Source organism: Cydia pomonella, chromosome 11, assembly GCF_033807575.1.
Source record: "Cydia pomonella isolate Wapato2018A chromosome 11, ilCydPomo1, whole genome shotgun sequence".
Classification (NCBI taxonomy): Eukaryota; Metazoa; Arthropoda; class Insecta; order Lepidoptera; family Tortricidae; genus Cydia; species Cydia pomonella.
The window spans coordinates 16,160,596-16,173,979 of NC_084713.1; positions in this window are offsets into that span (position 1 = coordinate 16,160,596).

Below are 13,384 nucleotides of genomic sequence, written 5' to 3' on the forward strand. Positions count from 1 at the left end.
ACCGAATTTATTTACACTAGGGGTACTGATTTCAGCTTCTTTACTGTGACAGAGATGAGTGACTCGAGCACAAGGGACCCGTCCATATTGTCTCAAGATCCCAAATGGATTGACTTTTGTTTCTACAGGTAGAAAGCTAATTTGATTCCATACCGCTATTAATAGCTTTGTACTAACGTACGTACGTACTAACAACGGAACAAAATTTGAAATATTATATTTGTAATTTATAGAGCAAAGACCTACCTATTTTATAAAATAAAATAATTTTCGAACTTACCTGGCACAAACACTTACACGAGTACAGACAATGGGGTCATTAAAGCAAGTAATATTACTTTGCTAATCTGCGAGAAATTGCATGTAAAAATACGCAAGTAAGAATAACGGGTTAGCACTGATTGACTAGCACGTCTTTTCGCGGACAAGCAAAGTAATATTTTTTATTTTTATTTTTAGTTGTATTTCATGTCACATTGAAAAGGAATCAGATGCGTTTTCCGGGGAAATCGTTTGATGTTTATCCAGACTATCCCCATAAAACTGTCCAAATGAACTTACCTGGCACAAACACTTACAAGAGAACAGACAAAGGGGTCGTAGATTCAAATCCACGATAGTGATCTCCAATTTAACTTTAGCGATTCGAGTTTTGCTCAACAATACAAGTGCAGGGCGCAACTCGTTAACTTTTCCAATATATTCGAGAACCGAGTAACAAACGGCACGGTATGTTTGAGCTCGGACTCTGGGCTAAAGTAAAATGGTTTACCTGGGAATTAAGTTTTTCTTGTTGCTCGTTATAGCTACTATGTCCTGGGTAATCCATACACTGAAATAAAAAGGATTTATCGACCACTCATTAAAGTGATTTTCATTAAGATTAACTACTTTATACAATAGTGAAATACAAAACAAGAACGTTAACTGTTTGAACATTTTTAAGTATTGAAAAAAAACTTTCTTTTTTATTTACTGTCTCTTAGGAACATTAAAATCTACTATTTTGTTCCTTAGGTTCATATGGAATTAATTAAAGCATTTAAATGTAAACGTTAATGCAATTTCAATGGTTTTTTTCCTCAGTGTGATTAAATTTTATAGCATATATATTCACCAGAAATGTACTTTTGCAGTTGTTTTACTGAATATGGTTGGTAGTTTTTCTAACAAACTCTATACACAAGTCAAACACACATACACAAGCCAAGGACAACAATAATTCACATATGACACATCTATATACACATTTTAATGAACATTAGTAGCGTACGTTAAAATGAATAAAGACCTAATTATAATTGTCACAAAATTAAGAGGCTGTCAAGGCTGTTTTTTAAGAAAGACTATTTGTTTTAGTAAAGTAAGAAAAATATATGTTCATATTAATTATATTCCAAAGACCGTGGTTGTACTCGATACATGATTGAACGAAATCGGCTCGATAGAAAATAATTGCAAAGATTGGACTTAAAATCACAATTAAACGGTTTTATGTCTTTATTGTTTTGACTTATGGGTCTGTAATTAAAATCACAATTTCAAAACATTTATATCTAAATCGTGGTTGAGTAAAATATTACACTAATAATCCACTTTTTTTTATTTAAATATTTTTCTTATTATTCCCTTGCCCAGGCCCAGTAACATGCGACAGTGCTATCTCATTTACTCCGATACAAATAGACAGTGTGCGCGCTTTAGGTATTGACAGCCTCTTAAAGTTCTAATTTAATAGGTACCTAACTGAAATGTTGATATAATACATCTTGTGTCAAATACTTCATTTTCCAGCACTTACATTAGAATCATTTATTGCAATTTATTCAAAAGTGTGCAAAGTGTGTCATTATGTACCAGTACATAATGATAACAACGTCTTTTAATACATTTGCGAATAAATCACTTTAAAACAATTAATAATCGGTTATCCTATAAACCTACACCTCCGTATTACACCTACACCTAAGGTTATGAATTTTTGCTTGCACTTTTCTTATATAATTATACTAGATAATTATCATCAATAATGTTTCGCGATGATAAATATGCTAAAAATAAATACAATAACTCATTTTGTACAAAATCACACACAGTTGCTCCTATTTAAGATAATTATATTATTTAGACACAATCAAATTTTGAGTAAAAACAGCGAACACGGGTTTTACTTTGAAAAAAAAATATTTTTTTCGGTTTACGACTGCCAACGTCGCCAATTCAGCCAAAATAATCAATAACTTTTTAGTGAAATATAATACTTACCTCCATATACCATTTTATTCATTTAATAGAAATAAACAAATAAATATTGCTTTTATATTGTGCAATTTATTTTGTACGTTATAATATTTTATAACAAATTTTATAATAATACCTTTGTAATAGAAGATTTTAATATCCAAAAACAAAGAAATAAACATACATAATAAAATAAAACTTACTAACAACTTAAACTAAAGATAAAAAATTTGGCCCAAATCGCCGTCAATGGGCAAGGTGCCTAGAAGGCTGGCCGTATTTCCCCGCTGTATGGCGATACTTATACGCTGAGCGAAATAGTGGCCAGCCCTCTGGTCGCCCGAGGCCTCTATTAGGCGCGCCGACAAATCTTTAAAAAGCCGACGCGCACTTGGCCCCCATGGCCCCAAGGTTTCAACGCCAAACGCCGCAAACATGTAGCTGCTTCCTAGTGCTGAATATTTGCGGCGCTTGAGGCTTTCGGCCGAGGATGCCGCAGCGCCAGCGGTAACTTTGGTGCTCGGGACATGGGACGGTGCCAGGGTATCAACGCATGTAGCGTCCCACACTAGCGGCCGACCCATGCTCCAAGGCACCAGTGTCATTCCGTCGGGTCGCTTGCCATCGTCCCTGGCTAGACCGCTGGGCTCAAGTACTGCCGGCACTCTGGCACTAACAAGGGCCCGACGGATAACATCATTGATACTGGCGTGGCGGGGCATTCTTCCAGCGCTTCGGACGCACGAGAGGCCATGGTGGCCTAGGATGTCCACCATGGCGCCGCATTAACAGCGATGTGGTTGGTTAGTTGATGCCCCTAAACGTAAACTAGCTGCCAGGCGGAAGGTAGTGTCATCCAAAAAAGTGCCAATATTTGGAGAGGGTAATGCCTGCAGCCACAGACCCGACTCCCACTCCGCAGTCGCAAGGAGACGAGCTCGGTCTGTCGAACTAGTTGACGTATCTAAAAGGTTTTTCCGTACTAGTTGACAGAGATAGTTACCTTTGTATCATTTTTCTGAATTTTTGATTTTCATCTGACATCGCCCAATTTCTTGTTCTCACTGATAAAAAAAAAATATATGCCAAAAAAAATAAAAATCGGTCAATTTTTAGAGGTTTCACAACACCAACAAAGATTTTCTCAAATAACCAAAGACTCTACATCGGAGGGTAGAAAATGGTTTAAGCGGCAACCATCATAGCGGAGAGTAGTGTGATACTGAACCTTCTACATATAAATAAATTTTAAAATTAATAGTAAATTTGGATTTTGGTTAATCCGTAAATGTTCTAATTGAGATTATTCAGTTTTTCCACCTATTTCCAAAGGAAAAATGCTTTTATCGTGTTTTAAACGCAAAATTCAGTTTTTTCATTCGATTTTAGTATCAGTTTATTATATTTTATTATTTTAGAACATACGTAGTTAATTTTCACGCAATGGATGGGGTTCTCCCTCAGCCTTTTCAGTTTGTGGAACCTTTAAATGTTATTCGATTCTTTTGAAAATTGAAATAGATAGTTTTTATAAATAGTGTGGAGACTTGATTGGGGAGCGAAGTCAGGAAAAACATCAAAACTTTTTTTTCTACATACAAAAGTGAAAACGACCTAACTTACATATATCATTTTATTCATATAATAACAATTAAAATAAAAATAAAAAATATATCCTGTATTTATTACCGCGAAACATAATAGTCGATTTGCGAAATTAAAAAAATAGGAATATAAAGTTTTTTGAACATCCAAACTAAAACCGACCAGACCAGACGACCAGAATTAAAATAAAAAAAAGTAAAATCACAAAAACGAACTTTGCGATCGCCAAACAGCCAATGATATTATATAAATACATATTTATTTCAATATCTTCGAAGAAATCTGTTTTTAATATTGATTAATTTTCGCATACCACTCATCTTTGTCATACTCGTTGTTAAACATGAGCTTGTCTCTTTCTCTTTCGGTGCACATTTCTCGCCTATCTGGAGATATAATATCATTGTAAATAGCCACTTAATTACCACTTTTTGAGCAAGTGTTTTAAAAACATATATTCAGCTGGCAGGTCTCAAAATATACGTATAACGGTACCAACTTGTTTTCCACCCCCTTCTTAAGACAGATGTAAACAATCCATAAACCGATTTACTCGATGCTATCCTCGGGTCATTGACACCCGTTTTAAAACCCTCGGTCATGATTGGATCCATGTGCCTAAAGTGTTGGACAAACACGAGGGAAACCACCATCCCATAAGCCCCCCTGATTTGCGATACTTACCACGTTGCGATATTTCAATCGGTATTTATGATTATTTTATAGATACAAGTCGCATGTAACCAACTTATTCTTAAAAACTATTTGGCTACGAGACCCTTTTACAGTCTCGATGAGTATTTTGGTAAATTATATGACTAATTATTGCTTTTGACATCTAATGAAATATAGTTAAATAATTATGTATAAATGTGACATCCTTAGGTTAGTTAGGATATTTATCAGTCTTTTGTCAAATGTTACTTTAAATTTCATTTTGAATGTTACGCATGATTTAGGCTAAGTTTATTTTATTGTATACAATTTTGCATGATACTTGTACTTGTATCTTATAATAGCAAATAAAGAAACAAACAAACAAACTTAGTGACATCTCGAAGATATTAGTTTGAAAAGCGCAGATATCTGTTTATGAGTACGTACGTACAGTCAAATAATTTATTATCAGTACCATGTCGTACCTTGCCATAGGGACAATTAATACACGTACACGGTGTAACACGAGGAAACCGAAAGATTTTAACAGTGTATTCCTGATCACATTTAGAGACTAAAATGTCATATAATCTTTTCAGGATTTCACCTAGTTTCAGAGTTCATGCCATTTAAAAAACACAACTTATTGTAACTTAATGCAAAACGCCTTTTTGATGGCGATGATGCCATTATGGGGCGAAGTCTAAATATCCTTATTGATGTCAGAAAGTGACAGGTTCGCAAAAACTATATTTCACAAAAAAAAACAGTAGGTACGTTTTACAATAAAATTAACGTTTTATGCAGACACCAAAATTTGAAAAAAATAGGGGAAAAAAATTTTTTTTGGCGAAATTTGCTGAAACTCATATAACATTTATTCCCTCTTTTGGCCTCAGAAGTGCGTTGTAAAAATAAAAATCTTTCGGGTTCCTCGTGTTACACCGTGTATACAAGTCGCTAGGGACCTCATACTATTGCCACTGTGACAAGGTGCGAAATGGTGTACAGAAATTAATATCATTGACCGTATCTTTAGTTTGTGATTGACAAGTTTGGATATACGGTCACAAACTTAAATTGTTGATCAATTAAGGGTTCAAGCTAATTTGTCTGTCAATGCTAACGGTATGAAATGTCACTTATTATATCAATAAGGTAAGAGAATATGTACTTTATATTATGGTTAGACATCTTTATCAAGTAAGAATATCAATTTAATTTCAGTATTAGTGGAAACATGACGTATTAAGTAGGTACTTTAAATTTGGTTCCTGTACGACTATTGTTTTGCCTACTGTCAGGGATATAGGTCCTAGTTCAGGAAGTCTATTTATTTATAACTTGCACAATCTCGTCGAAGTTGTAGAAGGAATTTAGAAGTTTTCTTAAAATAAACTGGTGAAAATATGGAACCCTATTTTCTTAGCACCTATTTTAGTCACAACCTTGTCATAGTTGTCATATAAAAATAAACCGAACGTTTAGCGGTGACATAACTTTTGAAGTTTATTACGTCAGAGTGTGTTGATCATGACACTCTTATTCGCAAGTTAAACCACTATGGCGTGAAGTGCAAGGCTCTTGATCTCATCTGGTCCTATCTTATAAACGGAATTCAGAAAGTAGACATAAATAAAACTAAGTCGTCGGGGTCTATTACTTCAATGGGCGTCCCCCAAGGATCTATTCTTGGCCCATTCTTGTTTCTCGTCTATATTAATGATTTGCCTTATATAGTTAATGAAAAGCATAAGTTGGTTCTCTTTGCTGATGACACATCTATTATATTTACAGTAAAAAGGAAACAGAGTGATTTAAGTGAAATAAATGATGTATTGTCCTCTGTAGTTCATTGGTTTACTACTAATAATTTACTTCTCAATGCCAAGAAAACGAAATGTGTTAGATTTTCTTTACCTAATGTCCAGCACACGAGTGACGCACAGGTTGTTTTAAAAGACGAAATATTAGATTTTGAAGATGGAGCTGTTTTTCTAGGCTTATCCTTGGATTCAAAATTACAGTGGGGAACGCACATTTCTACACTGGCAGGTAGACTAAGTTCAGCAGCATACGCAGTTAAAAGGATCCGTCAACTTACAGATGTCGAGACAGCACGGCTGGTGTATTTTGGATATTTCCATAGCGTCATGTCTTTCGGCATTTTATTATGGGGCAAAGCCGCTGACATTAATTCAATCTTTGTTTTACAGAAACGTGCTGTACGTAACATATATAATATAGGCACAAGAGTGTCTCTTAAAGAGAAATTTAAGGAAATCAATATTCTCACTGTTGCTTCCCAATATATTTACGAAAATATAATGTATGTAAGAAAAAATATTGAAATGTTTAAATTGAATAGTGACATAAACAATTATAATACTAGAAATAAAAATAAATTGGTGATTCCAAGATTCCGTTTAAATAGAGAAAATAATATGTCGTTTATGGGGAACAGTGTGCGCTTTTATAATAAGTTACCATCTAACTTAACGAAATTGTCAATGAATAAATTCAAGTCAATTGTGAAACGACAGCTTTTACAAAAAGCTTATTATACTTTTAAGGAATTCTTAGAAGATAAGGATGCATTTATGTTAAAATAGAATATATATATAGTTATAAGATGACATGTGAAAGTGCTAGCTTAAGCCTATTTACAGAATAAACGTTTTGATTTTTGATTTTTTGATTTTTGAGTACCAAAGCGCACGACATTTAAAAGGCGGCACGCTGCACTTTACAGAGCTTGGAGTGAAACACATGGGTGCAACACATTTTTAAATTTACCAGAAACAGGCGATTTACACTCTTACACCGCGATCTTTCGTGGTGAGAAAGTAACAGATTTAGCAACATGTCTATCAGTTTGTAATATAACAGGCGCAGTGTAAAGATGACATTCGTTGTTAACTGGTCTGGCTTAGTGGGTGGGGCTGCCTATGAAGCCGATAGTCTTGGGATGGAATCCCGGTAAGGGCATTTATTCGTGTGTCATGTAATAGGACCTGAAATATTTCATTTAACGTAGTTGAAAGGTATTTTAAAGTAATAAGTACCATTTATACAGTTTGAGGAATATGTGTAATAGCGAATAATAATACAAACATAATCAACAAAAAACTTAAAATATTACGAAACATCAATTTAGTTTCACTTCAAGGCTGTTTCAGACACATTCCAATTTAAGATCGGATTGGCATTTTTTCCGATTAAAATGTAAATAAATATATATATAATATGTATTCTCTCAGCCGTCATTTTTTTAATAATGCAATGCAGACGTTGTCGAATGGCGAATGCAATTTTCCACCCGGCTATCAGCCGCAGCAACACTAATTACAACTGTAATTGTACGGCACTGTAACCTGTTAGTTAGTTGACTGCAGCAGTGTTGCAGCGCGTCAATACTGCCGACTCCATTACTGCAGGAAATGTCTAAATCGATGTTGCTGCCCGGATTTTTGACAATTGCGGCAGTAATGCTGGCGCAGTCTAAATCCGAACGTCACCTTAACGCAGCTGCAGTGACATCCGAACGTAACCTTGAGTGTTATATAACAAGAGCATAAAATAACGCTGGAAGAACTACTTCAATAAACTTATGAACGAAGAGAATGATTGGAGTGGAGTGCTAGAAAATGATAGAAGTAACATTAGTATGATGAAAGAGATCACTGTCTGTAGAAGAAGTAAGGATGGCAGTGCAAGGTATGAAGAATGGGAAAGCGGTAAGGCACAGAACCAATTTGGGTTTATGCCGGGCCGGGGAACTACGGACGCCATATTTGCACTTCGCCAATTGTGCGAAAAATATAGGTACCTTGGGTCATTGATCCAAAGTGACGGCAACATCGACCGTGACGTGAAAAATAGAATAAATGCGGAATGAATGAAATGGCGACGTCTCTGGAACAACTTGCGATCTACGAATGCCCCTTAAACTTAAGCGGAAAATCTACAGGATGATCGTGAGACCTATTGTAATGTATAGATCACAATGCTGGGCGACGAAAGTGACGGATGATAGAAGAGTGCACGCAGCGGAAATGAGAATGTTGAGATGGATGTGTGGACTGACGAGAAAGGATCGGATTAAGAATTAGTATATAAGGGGAAGTTTGAAAGTAGCACCGGTAGCGGAGAAGATAAGGAGTGGTAGGTTAGCGTGGTGTGGGCATTTAATGAGGCGGGATGAATGCCATATAGGCAAAAGAATGTTAGGAATGAATGTTGATGGACCGAAAGCGGATGGTAGACCCAAAAAACGATGGATGGATTATGTGAAAGAGGATATAAGAAAGAAAGGAGTGAGTGCTGAGGTGACGAAAGATAGAGGAGAATGGAAGAGAAGAACATGTTGTGCCGACCCCACATAACGTGGGATAAGGGCAGGAGGAAGAAGAAGAGATTTAGCTGTTGTAGAAAAATAATTGTAAGCATCCATACATAGTTAGATTTTAAAACGACCGGTTTGGCCTAGTGGGTAGTGACCCCGCCTACGAAGCTGATAGTCCCGGGTTCAAATCCTGGTAAGGGCATTTATTCGTGTGATGAGCATGGATACCCGTATTTGTTCCTGAGTCATGGGTCTTTTCTATGTATTTAAGTATTTATAAATATTTATATATTATATATATCGTTGTCTAAGTACCCTCAACACAAGCCTTATTGAGCTTACTGTGGGACTTAGTCAATTTGTGTAATAATGTCCTATAATAAATAATAAAATAATAATAATAATAAAAAACACTCACTCACTCATCAAGATCTTATTATGAAACTCTTTTCACAAAACCCAACTTATGTTTTAAGACCTCATTATGTATCAGTTGCTCAAATTCCTATTACAATTAAGAAGCGTTTATGTAAAACCTTTAAGTATATGAATGTTCTGTATCCTTAATGCAGTTTATGACAAGCTTGAGCTACTAACCTAAGTAATAACGGCTCGCTGGTCAAGTCTACGCTGCAGTTCCGTGCAAACTTATTGGACACAGCTGCATCTATCCCAAAGTAAGCAGCTCATTCAATATTTACGATTGTTTTACATTGCGCGGGGTTCAAGTTACAAGCTTAGAATCAGACCCAGACAAGTCAGCAACGACTTTGATAGCATACGCAGTAGCACGCATAGAAGTTTGACATTTAAAATAACACTTGCACTGCGTGTGCTACCAAAATCGATGCAGACTTGCCTTGGTCTGACTCTAGTAGGTAAATATTTCTTGGAAATTCAGTTTCTACCAAAACAGGTTTATTGGTACCTTTTTGAGGTAAGTCGACCATTTAATGTAGACGGTGAGTCATATTTACCTACCACGCATAACAGTCTTAAATTACTATCTAATTTTTGACTGGTGTCTTGCAAAAATTGTACAATATATTGTACCAACAAATACAAATTGGTTTTCTTATGTCATTTGCAGATTTTATGCATGTTGGCGTACATATACATACATAAGCATCGTCTACGTTTTGCCGGCCATCTTTCGTCATTGATAGATATCTATATCAAATAATAAGACAGACAGACGGACATGACGAATCTATAAGGGTTCCGTTTTTTGCCATTTGGCTACGGAACCCTAAAAATGTGGCATATCGATCTTAGCATAAAATACATAATGCCTGAAAAGGCACAGAATAAATAATAATACCTACTGCATAGGTGGTTTGGCCGCCTGTTGCTAATGTTGCTAAAAGTTGATACCTCAGTTGATACATCTGATATGTTATCTCCGTTACCAATGGTGTAAAATTAAGGCGACGTTTACTGCATGGGATAGTGCCGAGCAGTCCAAAGTCTATTCATTTAATAATTTTTATTATACAATGCACATGTCATAGAAAGTGTATTTCAAAACAAAAAGGATAACATTTTGTTCTGTGATTCCCTTGGTCTATATGTACTTCTGTCCCCATTAGGAACTTGGTATATAGCTAAGCGCTTTCACCTATAACTTGTTCCACTCACAAGCTATAAGTTCTATCTTGCACATTGGGTCTCATGCGCACGTAGAATGGGCCAGAGCCGGAGTATTACATATTGTTTATGCATAAAGCCTCACATTGCTCGCTAATAACAATCGTTGTTTGCGAGTAAATATCGTAGATATTTGGTCGTTATTTTCATTCATATATTCGCAATATTTCTACATCACCATAGTCATCATAAGTAAGACTTAAAACTGATACCCATCACACCACGCACGCACCAACGTCTATATCAAATACGGTCAATTTGTGTATGATACTTCTACATAACCAAGGGGCCTTTTTCATATTTTTAAGTGATCAAATCTCTCTCCGTACTATACAAGTAAAAAAACGACACACTTGACAAAGCCTTTAAAGGACTTGTTCACCGGAGCAATATCTACTGAAGTTTACCGACGTGTAGCGTACTCTAGATATGCATTATGGCACTTTCGCAGCACCCGCGGCTGAATGGCACCGGGCCCACTCCGCTATGCACGGTGCAAGCGGCAAGGTGGTGAAGAAATGGCGATTTTGAATAATGAAAGATAAGCTATGCCTCAAATATGGGTGCCAACTGTTGGAGACCGAAGAGTACCTAGTAGTAAAAATTGTTTTTATATATCTACTTAACATCATCATGATCATTGGCCTTTGCGTCTGTTACACATGATTTAGACATTAGCGACATTGCTTAAATATGTTTATTGAGACATTGTTGTCAATCGCTATAAATACAGATGCGAGAACAATACAATCTTCCGAACTTCTGGTAGAAGTCTCTAGAGGCAGTTTTTGTTTTTGCAGAGTAATATATTCTGAGTGATTAGTCTGGCGTTCTTAAAAACAGAAATGTACCTACTGGTTTTCACAGAGTCGACAATACAATTCATTACAATACAATTTCCATTATTAGACACCAAAATACATACAGAAGGCAAAACTTTAAGAAAAAAATATTAAAAAGTCCTTGCTTTATAACATAACTTGTCAGCTAAGTGACCGTTTTTCTTACCCCACCCGCTTGCTTCTATGTCAGTATTCCAGCAATTTTCAGCGCCGCACGAGCCCACATCGCTCCCATTGAAGGGCGAGAAAGCCTCCCTTTGTCAGGCTGGTGCACTCAATAACTTGTCGCGCGGAAGCTGAAATGTTTCACAAAGCTTCGTCACTCCACAAACGGCCTCATTGTACTCGTAATGCATCGCTTGACCTTTGGCTTGATCGTATTGTAAGAATGAACAAATACGAGTATGATCAAATTTCCTAGTATCTGTACAAATTATTTGCAAAGCTGTCTGCTAAATGTTAACCTAGTTCCTCTGTGGTTAAACCAAACTTGTTGACAATGTTATGTTACTCGTACTTGTCATGTTTACTATATATGAATAGCTAATTAATAAGTTGTCAAGTAAATTTTTGGTCGGATATAGTCTGAAACATTCTGACGTCTACCTCACATGGAAAAACAAAATGTACATTTACGCTTTTAAAAAAAAAAGTGACATCAACATCATTATTATCATAATTTAAAGAGCCTGGCTCTTCTCAGTAGAGTAATCGTCATCCTCCTCAATTCATTTCTCGTTATTTCACTCTATTCCTCCTTTTATGTTTATTCTCTCTTCAATTATATACATAGTTTTAATGTAAGTTTCGTGCCGTATCAGTTCCCTAACAAAATTCTAAATTCACTAGGTAGTTTTTGAAGTTTATTACCAAATTTAGCACCTACAAGCTATAGTATGTAATATATTATTATACTATTATTTATAGAGTACCTGCCTTCTCAAAATATCCTGGTCAATCTTAATGACCATATCAAAATTGTACCTTACATGTAGTTTTATCTCATTAATAATTGTTAACGTACAATTAGTAAAACATTATTAATTCGTGCCAAACGTAAAGCTGATAACTAAGTAATAATCTGAATTGTGAATTCTCAATCTTTCAACTCTCAAGTAGGTGAACTGCTTACAAACAAACATTAAGGGTGTACTTAAACAGAGATATAGATGTAAGATTATGACTACATTGAAACATGATCCAAGTCGCAAAATTAGTTAGTTATTGCGGCCACAAACCTGGCTGAGCGAAGTGCCGGGTAAATTATACCCCAAGGTGGAGGAGGATTTATAACTGAAGCGGCCGAGAAATGCCGTTCAAGGGAGAAGCTTTTAACCTTTTCACAGCAAAATGATTACGTATTTGAAATTAGTGCTAGTAATTCTGGAGAAAATGGAAATCAAGAAGATTGTACAATGGGATGGCAAAGTCAAATCCAAGAGGGTCAAGAAAGTATCCGAAACTTCAGCCAGTGTTTGATCCCAGAAATGTCAGAAAAAACTAAAATGAAACTGCATGGAAGTGATATGTTTCTAAGTGAAAAGATTCTGAGTTTTAAAGTTTACCCTCTCTAGTAAGCAATCAAAAGTTACATTCTTTTCAATCGTCATTTAAGCACTCTTTAAGTTCCGATCTAAATACGAGTTACTAGTAACATTTTATTCAGCCGACTTCTAGGTTTCAGGTTTTTATCTATTGATGGTAGATAGACTGTGATGTGTGAAAAGAAATCAAGTTAATAATGAGATGCCGAAAGACAGCTTAGAGGTATGGAAGCAAAAGACATTCTGCGCCAACCCCTATTGAACTAATGATGCTTGAAACAAATGATGATGATGATTTATTCATGGTATGAATTTATAAAAAAATAAAAAGCCATGATAATGGGTATTCGGATGCTCAGGAATCATCACCCCTTTATTCGTCAGTCACTGAAGTACTTATTGCGAGAATCGTTTGTTTCTGTATAAAACGTCAAAAAATGCCTGCAAACAAACGTCTATGACAAGCGTACAGATACGGGGGTGAACACATATCTTTTCCTTGA